Source organism: Paramisgurnus dabryanus, chromosome 1 (assembly GCF_030506205.2).
Source record: "Paramisgurnus dabryanus chromosome 1, PD_genome_1.1, whole genome shotgun sequence".
NCBI classification, from domain to species: domain Eukaryota; kingdom Metazoa; phylum Chordata; class Actinopteri; order Cypriniformes; family Cobitidae; genus Paramisgurnus; species Paramisgurnus dabryanus.
In genome coordinates, this window is record NC_133337.1 from 10692585 (window position 1) to 10705185 (window position 12601).

The 12601-nt window shown below is 35.9% G+C and overlaps 1 pseudogene; it reads left to right on the forward strand.

The window, feature by feature from the left end:
* The first annotated feature begins 1700 nt into the window (after positions 1–1700).
* LOC135747039 (scavenger receptor cysteine-rich type 1 protein M130-like) lies at positions 1701–11499 on the forward strand (annotated as a pseudogene).
* Positions 11500–12601: the final 1102 nt, after the last annotated feature.

Here is a 12601-nt window from a genome sequence, read left to right on the forward strand (position 1 = left end):
TCCTACATACTGTTCTTTTAAAAGTAACTGTCCCCAAAACTGATCAGCATGCAATCACGTTAATGCAATGTGTAAACACACCCTAACAAAAGTGTATGAACATAAATTAGTAGTGTTCATTGTCAGAATCTTTAGCTAATTATGGTTACGCGTTCATCTGCCGTTGTAACACGGGAAAGTGAGTAAGTGAGTGAACATCAAATGTATATACATATATTCCTGACATATATGTTTGTCTTGCCTAACACTATTAAATCATCCCACCTTTGTAGAACACAAGGCTCATCATAACGGATGTTTTAAATGAAGGCTCACTGACAAAACTTTGCAATTACATAGAATAAGAGTTTTTATTGGGGTATTTTTTATAGGATTTTTTATCCTAAAATTTTACATACCTGACATATGGCTACTGCAACTGATTTACTTCTCCTTTGAGTGTTTTTTGCAGTCTAGAAAAAGACTGCTCAAAATTTTTGTTGAATCTTTTTCGATCACACAACTACTTTTCCCATTTTAGACACATTTTAGACGCTGTCATTCAGCACAAGTACAGAACAAAGATCTCTCCCATGTCTTAAAGCTGCAATATCATCATTTATCTCTCAATAATATCAAAGAGAAAATCAAAAACTGTTGTACTTCATAATAATGTCTGCATGTATAATTCATACAGTTAAGTGTTTTATTTCATTACATTAAACAGGTATTATCCTTTTTAAAGGCAAATTGAATTGCTCTTTGTAGAAAAATTATTTGTGGTGCTATATTTATATGTATTGTTAGTGGTATTTAAAATTATTACTTTATAATATTGACAATGTAACTTGGTGGGGTTTTTTTGTGTCATGTGATACCTGTATAGATCATGTGTTTTAGGTCATGTGACCATATGAAGATATAGAGCATGCAGTCCACAGACTGCCATTTTGAGTTTGCCCTGAAGAAGGCCATATAGGCCGAAACATGTTGGCATGGTTTTAAATATAAAGCCAAGTTTACAATAAAGGCTTTTTAACATTTATTCCTTGTGAGTGCCTCAGAACTATTGTTGAACTGTTAATTTTGGATCTCCAAGCTGAAGAGCACCAGAGGAATTCACTTTTCTCTACACCCAAGTAGCACTCCTATCAACTCGTTTGTTACTTCAATATTCTTATGTTTTAAGTTGACTAGTTAAACACATTAATTGAAATTGAGAATAGGTAAAATGTTCTGGTGAATTTTTTTTCATTTGCCTAACATGAATATTATTAAAACTTGAATCCTTAAGTCTCCTAAGTAAGGTTAGACTTTATTAGTCTTTGATTATTTCATACCACTAATCATTCGTTTGTGGGGATTAAGTATTAATTTAGATATTAGTACAATATTATTTTTCATTGAGAATAAGAAATTCTGTTGCAAAATTCTGCTTGCTGCACAAAATAACAGCATAATAATAATATTGTAATTATAAATATAATAAAATTTCATATATCTTGTCTGTATTATTTACCAAAGCATTATGAAAAAAATTCAAGAAGACTTTGACACATTTACATTTGCTTATGGTTTTCATTCACTTTCCTTTAGATGTTAGACTGGTAAATGGAGATAGTCTGTGTTCTGGAAGAGTGGAGGTTTTATATAATGATGAATGGGGAACCGTCTGTGATGCTGGCTGGGATTTAACAGATGCTGCAGTGGTGTGTAAGAGCATGGGTTGTGGGACTCCTATAGAAGCAAAGACCGGGGCTTTCTTTGGGCAGGGTTCAGGATTCGTGTGGCTGAATGATGTAAATTGTTCTGGGAATGAGCCAACACTAACACAATGTCCATCAAATGATTTAGGAACAAGCACCTGCAGCCATGGGCAAGATGCTGGAGTCATCTGTAACCGTGAGCTTAAAATCTTTGAATAAATATTGTAGTTTGCACCAAAGTTTAAACTGTCATTATTTATTTATCATTTTAAACATGTTTGCTAACAAAAATGGAGACATTTCAAAGAATCTCCATGCAACTCTTTTCCAATAAGAATGTATTCAATATTGTAAGCAGAGTATAACAGAAATATAAATAATGACATAATTTACAAGAACATTTAAGCATTTTTAATAACATGTCCTTTATGTTTAGCTCCTGTTAGGTTGGTGAATAGTGAGAACTCATGTTTTGGACGAGTAGAGGTTCTTTATAATGGGACATGGGGAACAGTGTGTGCAGATTACTGGGACTCTACTGATGCTGCAGTGTTGTGTAAAGAGTTGGAATGTCCGACTGGTGCTGAAGCAAAGAAATATTCTTACTTTGGACCTGGATTAGGAACAATATGGATGGATAATGTTTATTGTACAGGGTCTGAATTGTCACTAAAGCAATGCAGATTTAATGGATGGGCATCACACAACTGTGATCATTCAGGTGATGCTGGAGTCATCTGTCGAGGTAAGACATGATACTAGTGATGCACCGATGTATCGGCCACCGATATTTATCGGCCGATTTTTGATGAATTTGAAACCATCGGCATATCGGCAATAGCACGAGAAAGGCCGATACCGATTGTTTATTAATTAACTGCATAAAAAAATCCATTATATGTAAAAAATGAGTTAATGTTGTTAATAAAATAAATGCTTTATAGCAAAAACCACCTTTGAAGGTTGTCATGCTGTCTTATTATATTTGTTTTAGCTTAATTTGTGCCTCTCTTATTATGTTGGTCAGTTGAATGTTAATTAGATCCAATCCATGTTCAGTAAAAAATAATTTGATGCAGAAATAAACTAGCTAATAGACCAACTGTATAGTATTGTATACAAGTGTTTAATATCGGTATCCGCCAGAAGTTGTCTGTTTAAATCGGTATCGGCCCAAAAAATCCTATCGGTGCATCCCTACATGATACAGTGTTGTTTTTTTTTTACTTAAGTGACTGCTTAGAATATTTTTTATTGCATAAAAAATAATCTTGGTAAAAGCATTAAATCTATGCTCAAAGAACCAGACTTTATGTAAAATGAAATCCAATCTGTTTTACTTATCAGCAAACACTAAATGTCACAAACAATCAGACTTTAGTTGGAATGGGCATCAGACTCATGGTAGCCTACCCATGGTTTTTAGAACGATGCCTGCAGTGGACAGGACATCCGCTAATCTACCACCAAATATGTGACTACCAAATTTCCGCGATTTATTTAAATACCTTCTCCACAATAGATTTCAATGAAATCTTGTCAGTACTAAGATAAAAGCTAAATATTCATGTCCACCTACCTTTCATTAGTTTCCAGAGTTTAGTGGAAGCACACCGAATGACACACAGAGTGAATGACACACTTTGTTACAGTACCACACAGGCTGAAATAGATTTTTGACACAGAATTTCAACTGCGTGCCTGCGATGTTATCATTGCTACATAATGCTGAATGGTGTTATTAATAAAGCATACATAAATCTACAAAAATATGTGTTTTTACTTTTCTAACGTTTCGCTTGTATAAACACAGATGTTATCTTAGCTTGTATTGATGATAATTATACATTGTTCAGAAGTGTATCAAAAACAGAGGAATAACACTGTTATTAGTGAATTTTTTGGCTAAAACTAGCAGTGTTAAAGTTGGCATGCTTTATGGCAGTGTGGCACACAGCAGTGGTGGCTAGAAGTACTGACCTCCCATCTTTAACCTCTTGAAAAGCACCCCCACTCTGGCCCAAACCATGAAAATGTTTTTACTAAACCACTTAGAGTATAAGCATAACTGTGGTATCATTAGATAGAATACACTTTGAGCTTCATTTTCCAGATTTCAAAATTATTTTAAGATAAAAAATTAAAAAAAGTTAGAGAGGCTGAAGTACATTGTAATAAAAATGTTTTGCATAACATCTTTTTTAATACAATTTTTTTTAATGATAAATATGTGTGTGAAACCTAGAAATGCAATGATGCCAAAGCCACAAGTCTGAAGTAGTTATATTTCACGTTTGAAGTCAATAGGCCCAAAAATTTGGTTATTGCAAGAGTTTATAAGACTAGTGCCTTTTCTAAGGCCCAGTCAGCCCCAAAATAAAAGTCTTTTGTTTACATGCATATATGTTCGTTCTTATTATTATTTATCCTTATGTAAGCGTATAAAATTCCGTTTCCACACCAGGAAATCAAACGTCACACAAAGATTGTTGGATTCGTTATCTATTGGCTACACGTTCTGTCTATCAATATTTTCCATGAAGTCATTGGAGGAACGAGCGAGTCAGATGACACATTAATGCGTTTATTAAGTAAACAGGCATAAAAAATTAGCTGTTTTTTAGCTTTTTGGGTAACGAATGTTCATCATATTAATCATATTATATGAAAATCATATTGCTCTAGTACTGGCGGAAGTAGTCAAGCATCCTGAGATTTCACCTGAAATACATCATGTGTAACATGTTTCAGAAAGATGTTTGTGGAGACAGAGCTGTCGCTCTGTTTATTTTCTTTATTCGAAAAATGCACAAAGTTTTGTTGTCATGAATGATTGAGTATAATAAGTTTATTCCGATTTGATGAGAAAGAAGTCTGTCAAACTGCGCTCACATTTTTTTCAACCCCATGGTGTTAAATTTGCAGAAACAAAGTTGAAACAATGACTCTAACAAATTGGCATCTAATTTAGTTTTTTAATCACTCTCCTTTAGATGTTAGACTGATGAATGGAGCTAATCTGTGTTCTGGAAGAGTGGAGGTCTTATACAATGATCAATGGGGAACTGTCTGTGATGCTGACTGGAATTTACCAGATGCTGCAGTGGTGTGTAGTAGCTTGGATTGTGGGACTCCTGTAGCAGCAACGACTGGTGCTTCCTATGGGCAGGGTTCAGGACCTGTGTGGCTGGATGGTGTGAGTTGTTTTGGGAATGAGCCAACAGTGAAAAATTGTCCATCTAAGGAATTAGGAACAAGTACTTGCACTCATGGAAAAGATGCTGGAGTCGTCTGTCGAGGTAAGGTGAAATGATTGTTTATGGCTAATAATGATACAATGTTGTGCCTGATGCTTATACTGTATGTGCAACCAATATTTGTTGCAGATATAAAGCTGGTGAATGGTACAAGTCCATGTAATGGCAGACTTCAGGTTCTTTATAATAATCACTGGGGTTCAGTTTGTCACACTGGCTGGGGTCTGGATGAAGCTGCAGTTGTGTGTAAAGAGCTGGGCTGTGGCGGTGTTGTAGAGCTACAGTCATATGTTGGTCCATTTGTTGGGCCAATATGGATGGATAATCTTACATGTACAGGAAAAGAGTCGACAGTGCGGACCTGTCCATTTACTGGATGGGGTGTAAGCAGTTGTATGGACAGTCTTTACGCAGGAGTTGTTTGTAATGGTAAGATCATTTTTAATCTTTCGTTCTAAGTCACAGCTAATGCAGAATATGCATTGTAAATTAATCTTGTCATTGAAGCATCTTACTTTTTTAAAGCTTAAACTATAAAAGTTGAATTGGCTTTTAGATGAAAGCTAGTAAAACATGTTACCTAGGGACCTCTAGGGATAAGGACTTAACAGGCAAAAGGCAGTGATACATTTAATTGAATTCTATGTATGCATTACATCTACTTAAGCATTACTTTACTTTAAAATATGGTGAATGTCAACAGTAACCTGCTGTGGCAACATGAGAGGTAAGGATCTTTTACTAGTGCAGTCCACCACAAATAGATTTTTGCACATCACGTTCATCACTACCTCACATGACAGGTTCTGTACAAACACCTGTGGCATCAGTCATCATGCTCCGCTTTGCATACATGCGTCATGCTAATCTGCATTTAGTAATGACCCTGGTAGTGACGATTCTCTCAGACCAATCAGTGATCTACAGTGTTTTCACTTCATGTTTTAGTATAAGCTCTGCTCGCATGGAAGATCAACTGCGATGGTGCTAAAAAAAGTATTGGTACTATGTACTGTACCCAGTGGAAAACCCCCCAAATGTTAGCTGACCTGACTTGACCCGTGGGGTACTATGCAATGTGCCCCCATTATTTGCAGCTTCCCCCGTGTGTAAGCAGTCTGGGCTTTGAAATCCTTAAGAGGTGGCCATCTTGCCCCCTAACTTTCCACCTGATGACCTGGTAGTTGTAGTTCTTGCCAAGACACCCTCTTGTTCCAGCCATCTTAAGAGAATGTATCTTCCCTATGGCAAATGCCCTCTCATGATGCCACACCACAAATTAAACAGTGGCCATAAAATACCCAATTTTATTGTTTTATGCAGTTTTAATTTGTGGACACTGTAGAGCAGTGTTTTCCAATACTGGTCCTTAAGTTCCCCCTCCCAGAAAGTTTTAGATGTCTCCTTATCTAACACACCTGATTTAACTCATCAGCCTTTTAGGAAGACATGTTAACCATTCTGGAAGGATGTACGCAATTCTGCTTTCTCACTTCTATTCTTTAATAGTAACAGACATTAATAAGATTGAAAACACAACCTTAGGCTTACATGGGAAAAATGTACCTGAATTATAGCTACATTTATAACATGTCTTCACAGACTGCATTAAAAGGACTTCACTGGCTCCTAATCATAGATGAACCACTTTAAGTGCTATATAGCACCTATGTAAAAACATAAGTGGAGCAATAGCTTGACTATAGCACCATTAACTCTTTCCCCGCCATTGACGAGTTATCTCGTCAATCTGCAATACCGCTATTATCCACCAGGTTCCGCAACTTATAAAAAAACTGAAGTATTGCCCTAGGGCAAACAGCTGTATGTCCGTGTATGTTTTAAAGACCGCTCTGCATTTGATCTCTATCAAAAGTCTATCAATTATCTCAGCTTTTTGCTCCAAATTTGGTGTTTTGATGAAACCTACACATATTTGAGAGGTGATAAAAACAGAACACATGAAGGTAGGATGAAACTTTTTTGTTTGAAAGCAGAGGGTCTGTTCTTTTATTTCATATGTTTATATATTTAAAAAGGAGCATTTTCTGGAAGGCATTAAACTTTTGTGAAAATCATGAAAAATGCCGGCAGTGAAAGAGTTAATGGTTCTAAATAGCACCCTATTTTCTACACAGGTGCTATATAGCACATAAAGTGGTTCCCCTATTTAGATTTAGTCATTTAGCAGACGCTCTTATCCAAAGTGACTTACAAATGAGGCAAACAATAGAAGCAATTAGAACCACACAATAACAGCGATACATAAGTGCCCTAGATATAGTCTCATCAAGTTTAACACAGTATCATAGCATATGCATATGAGTCTTTCCCATTCACTTAAATGCTGCATCTTTTTTGTTTGTTTTATTTATTTGTTTCTCAATTTTTTTTGCTAATTTTACCATTTTTGTTGGGTTTAGGATTAGAACAACTTTTTGTTATATAAAAATGACATCCTAACCCAGTGGTTCTCAACTCCAGTCCTCGGGACCCACTGCTCTGCATATTGTGCATGTCTCCCTTATTTAACACACCTGATTCAGATCATCAGCTCGTTAGGATAGATTCCATGAACTGAACTGAGTCTGTCAGATATGAGAGACATCCAAAATGTGCAGAGCAGTGGGTCCCGAGGACTGGCCTTGAGAACCACTGTCCTAACCCAAACCCCAATTCTAACCCCAACTCCAAGTGACCATGGCTTAAATATAGACAAAAACATGGAGAAATGCGTATATTAAATAACCTCCTTAAGCAAATCTCAAATCTAACCTTAAACCCAAGCAGAAATGGTTTAAAAACAGAAAAAAATTAGAAACCAATAAATAAAACCACAAAAAAAAGATGCGCCATTTAAGGGAATGGGAAGGACTGGTGTATTCTATGCATGCCAAAGTGGAATTTGGCATATGTATTGCACGATTTTTACACTTTGTGCTATTTATACGCACCTACAAGAGACTGGGTAGAAACGGTTCATAAGTCTGAATAAGTAATTGAAGGTAGGGTGGTGCTGAACTCAATGGTGGTTTTAAAGGCCATGAGCAAAGATTTGGATTTGAAACAAGCTACTATAGAAAGCCAGATTATGTAAACAGCAGAACACAGTTTAATGATAATGTAGTAACGCGACAGGCTTTTAAACTATAAGTTGTTTCTCTCTCTCTCTTTCTCTCTCTCTCTCTCAAATATGTGGAAGACATCATGTCTTTTTCCGATTCCAAAACATGCAAATGGGGGTCGCAATTTAAATAATTTAAGGCCCATTGCCTTGACATCCCATATAATGAAATGTTTTGAAAGGATCATCCTTGGTCATTTGAGTAGACAGTTGTCAGGTTTTCAAGATCCATTACAATTTGCATATCAAAAAGGCATGGGAGTAGATGATGCCACATAAAAAAAAATTATAACTAGAAAATGCACTTCCAGAGGAACCGCAAAAGTGTGCTTGCTCTGGTGCGGTCACTAACGTGATTTGTGAAATGTAAAATTTTAGAATGTTTTTTATCTTGTGCATCCTCGCATTGGAGTTCCAAGTTCATGTACAAAGTTTGGTTTCAATACGTGAAAGCATTCCTGACACACGCACACTCTCACACACACTCACACACACACACACACACACACACACACACACACACACACACACACACACACACACACACACTCTCACACACACACACACACAGAAATGTATACAGGCTTGTAACCAGGGGTGTTTCCAGTATTGAAGGACATCCGGGACTTAGCACAGACCATTTTATGTAAATACAGGGATCACATACCTAGATAACCTCTAGCTAGCCTAGAACCTACTATAATGGCTGTGCTGCAAATGTTCAGTTTTTCTTATTAAATTTTTTTAGAATTGTAATTTAAATAATTTACATTTTTGGGTGAACAATCCCTTTAAAGTGCATAATATATTTTGTACATAATATACCAAAAATTCTTCTTTAGTACTTAAGATAATCTTAAAAACATGAGACTTAATGTAGGCCAGAGTTCACGTCACCAAAAGCTGCAGATATAAGCTGCATTTTATTGATCATAAGCTCATTTTTAAAATAAGCGATAGGAGAGAGCGACAGCAGCACTGATAGCCTAACATCATTTCATTTCTTTACTATTTATGAATATGATTGTGTGTTGAGCGTCTACGACAGGGCTATTCAATAAGTTTGTCATGGGGGCCAGAGATATATCAGTGATGATGACTACATATACATTTAAACATACTCATGTTGTATTTTGAAACTGCATAACAACAAAATCAGTGCATTGTACAATACACTTTTTCTACAAACATGTATTTTCCAATTGCATACAACAAACTTGTGCATTGTAATATGACCAAGTAGGCGTTATCTACATCCAGACATGTTCGTATTTTGTATTTTAAAACTGCATAACATAAGTGCATTGTAAGATACTCGAGTAAGATTTATTCTACATTTAAAGGGGTAAATAAGAGCCATATCACACTCATTGAGAATTTAACTTATTTACTCACTTAAGTACACATAACCAAAAGTTTATAATATGAAACATAACATTGTTTTATGCAGTTTTTTGTCAAAGCTAATTATTTCACTACCTCTATTTAAACTACAACAGCCATCTTAATAACTGGCAAACATTAGGCTAGCTTCTAATAAGAGAAATTATACTTTTAGATTTCGTCAGAGCAGTAAAATCAGGTGTATGTTTGTCAGCGCGATACACATACAGTGGTGCAGGTGCTGGGCTGTGAGCGATGGGCGATTAACTGTTACTCGTTTAAATTACATTCTTGTGTGAGAACGATGACTCGCATAATATTTGAGCCTTTGTCTGCTTTGAACTTCGGAGAAACGCCAGGATCTTTTATCTAATGTAATTGTGGATAAGCAAGTGATCATTGAGCCGACATATCAGACAACAACTGTCGGAAAAGGTGGTGTTGTAAGCTGGAAATAAAATAAATAAAGTTAAAACAGCCAAAGCGCGAATACACGTGAAGGCAGGGACGTGCACAGGAATTTTTAGAGGCAGTTGAACTGTCCTAAAAAAAAGGGCACCCCCCTGAAAAAAAAACTTACAGCCTATATGAAGGACTGAGAATAACAGGGTCTTTATTAAAATCAGCAAACATGTTTGCCTAATGCCTACCAAAAAAATAGTAACCTAGGCTGCTTGTCTGCAAGCTATGATAGGTAGCTGCTATCTGTCTGATTATTTAGGCTAACGTGGCAAACTCAGCCTGGATTTATGAAGATTTTAACAGAGGTGGAAAGAGTAGCCAATAACTTTACTTAAGTAAAAGTACAAGTGAGTAAAGAAATAATTACTCAAGTAGAAGTAAAAGGTATGCAATGAAAATAATACTCAAGTAGCGAGTTACTAGTTTCTCATGAAAAAATAAATCTAGGTATACATATATGCACACGCACACCCACCCACAATACAATGCCCTCCATAAGTATCAGAACAGTAAAGACAAGATTTTTCTTTTTGCTGTGGAGACCAGATATTGATAAGATAAATATCAGTATGTCAGAAGTTTAGAATGTCACATTTTATTAATCTTTGTTTATGTTTCAACACATACATGCTTTAACAACAAAGAACAACAGCATTAAATGCTGACTTATGTGTTGTACCCAAATGCACACAAGTGAATCAAACTGATCCTACACATTTTATGCTTTTCATGTGTAAACAATCAGGACACAGCTCAGTGCCCATTAAACAAAAATAATGTGACAGATTCTGTACTTTTGTATAATGTTCATCTTTTAATGTTTAGACATTTCTTGACTCCACAGCAAACAGAGGAATACTTATGAAGGGCACTTGTACATTATGTGTAAAACTGCAACATACACAAACAGTACAGAAAAAAGAATACAAACACAGAATAGACAAGCATTACAAATTAACTCTAGTCTCAATGTTGATGTAGCTTATAGCTGAAATATCTTATGGTCTTAAGTAACATTGGGTTCAATTACAGAGCAATTCAGTTTTCAGTCATTAATATGTGCTTATTCAGTGATATTCATTTAAACTCATTTAATAAATAAGCAAAAATATACAACAGCAATATTTGTATGTTTAAGATATTTTTATGTATCTTTTCTGCATTGTGCCATGTAGTTTCTAAAATGATCAGCAAAGAAACTGCAAGAATGTCTTGGATACCTGGATATCTACTTATGGTTTTCATCTGCTTTCTTTTAGATGTTCGACTGGTAAATGGATCCAATCTGTGTTCGGGAAGAGTGGAGGTTTTACATAACTATCAATGGGGAACCGTCTGTGATGCTGGCTGGGATTTAACAGATGCTGTAGTGGCTTGTAATAGCGTGGATTGTGAGAATCCTGTCGCAGCGACAACAGGGGCTTTCTTTGGACAGGGTTCAGGACCTGTGTGGCTGGATGATGTGAGATGTTCTGGAAATGAGTCAACAGTGATGGATTGTTTGTCAATGGAATTAGGAACAAGCACCTGTAGCCATGGAAATGATGCTGGAGTCATCTGTAACCGTGAGCTTAAAATCTCTTATTAAGTGTTGTGTATACACAAATAAAGACATTATAAAGAATCTTCATGTGACTTTTTCACAATGACAGATTTATGACATAATTGTAGGTCATTCGTCATGTGAATCATTCCTTGACTACATCCCCCAATCAGATATGTGGATGCTATGTAATTTCTTTTTAGTGTCTATTTTGGTTTTTACCTAAAAAATAAGAGGTTAAATCTTTGAACCAACATGAGAGTGAGTAAATAATGACAAAATTACAAGAACATTTGAGCATTTTTGATAACTTGTCTTTTTAGCTGTTGTTAGGTTGGTGAATGGAAGTAACTCATGTTCTGGACGAGTGGAGGTTCTTCATGATGGGACATGGGGAACAGTATGTTCAGATTACTGGGACTCTGCTGATGCTGCAGTGGTGTGTAAGGAGGTCGGATGCCCAACCGGCGCTGAAGCTAAAAAACATACTTACTTTGGACCTGGTGTAGGAACAATTTTGATGGATGATGTCAAATGTACAGGGACTGAAATATCACTAAAAGAGTGCAGTTTTCGTGGATGGGCATCACACAATTGTGATCATTTATCTGATGCTGGAGTCATCTGTCGAGGTACAATAGAATCAGTGTTTTTCCTAAGCACAATTTAGGATATTTGTTATTACATAAAATTTATCCTGTTAACAGCATCAAGTCTATACTCACAGAACCAGATCATACGCAAAATAAAGTCTGACCAGCTGACCAATAAATAACGGGAAACAGACTTTTTCACTCACCAGCCAATTTGGCCAATGCATTTAATGGCCACTCATAACTTCTACTAGTCAAAAAAGAAAGAAAATAACAAAATTAAGTAGTAGTAGTAGTAGTAGTAGTAGTAGTAGTAGTTGTAGGTTTAGAGTTATTTATAAAAACAACCACAAGGTTGACCTGTACATTAGAGTGCTGTACATTAGAAACAGACATAAATGGAACACTCAAAAGCAACAAAATATAATACAAACAATAAAATGCATTAGTTGTTAAACACCGTAGGTAAAAAAAAATAAGATTTAACCTCATAAGACCCAAGCTTTGGTTTGTCTTTTTTCAGATTTCTACCAGCTATTTTGGGGTTAGGAAGA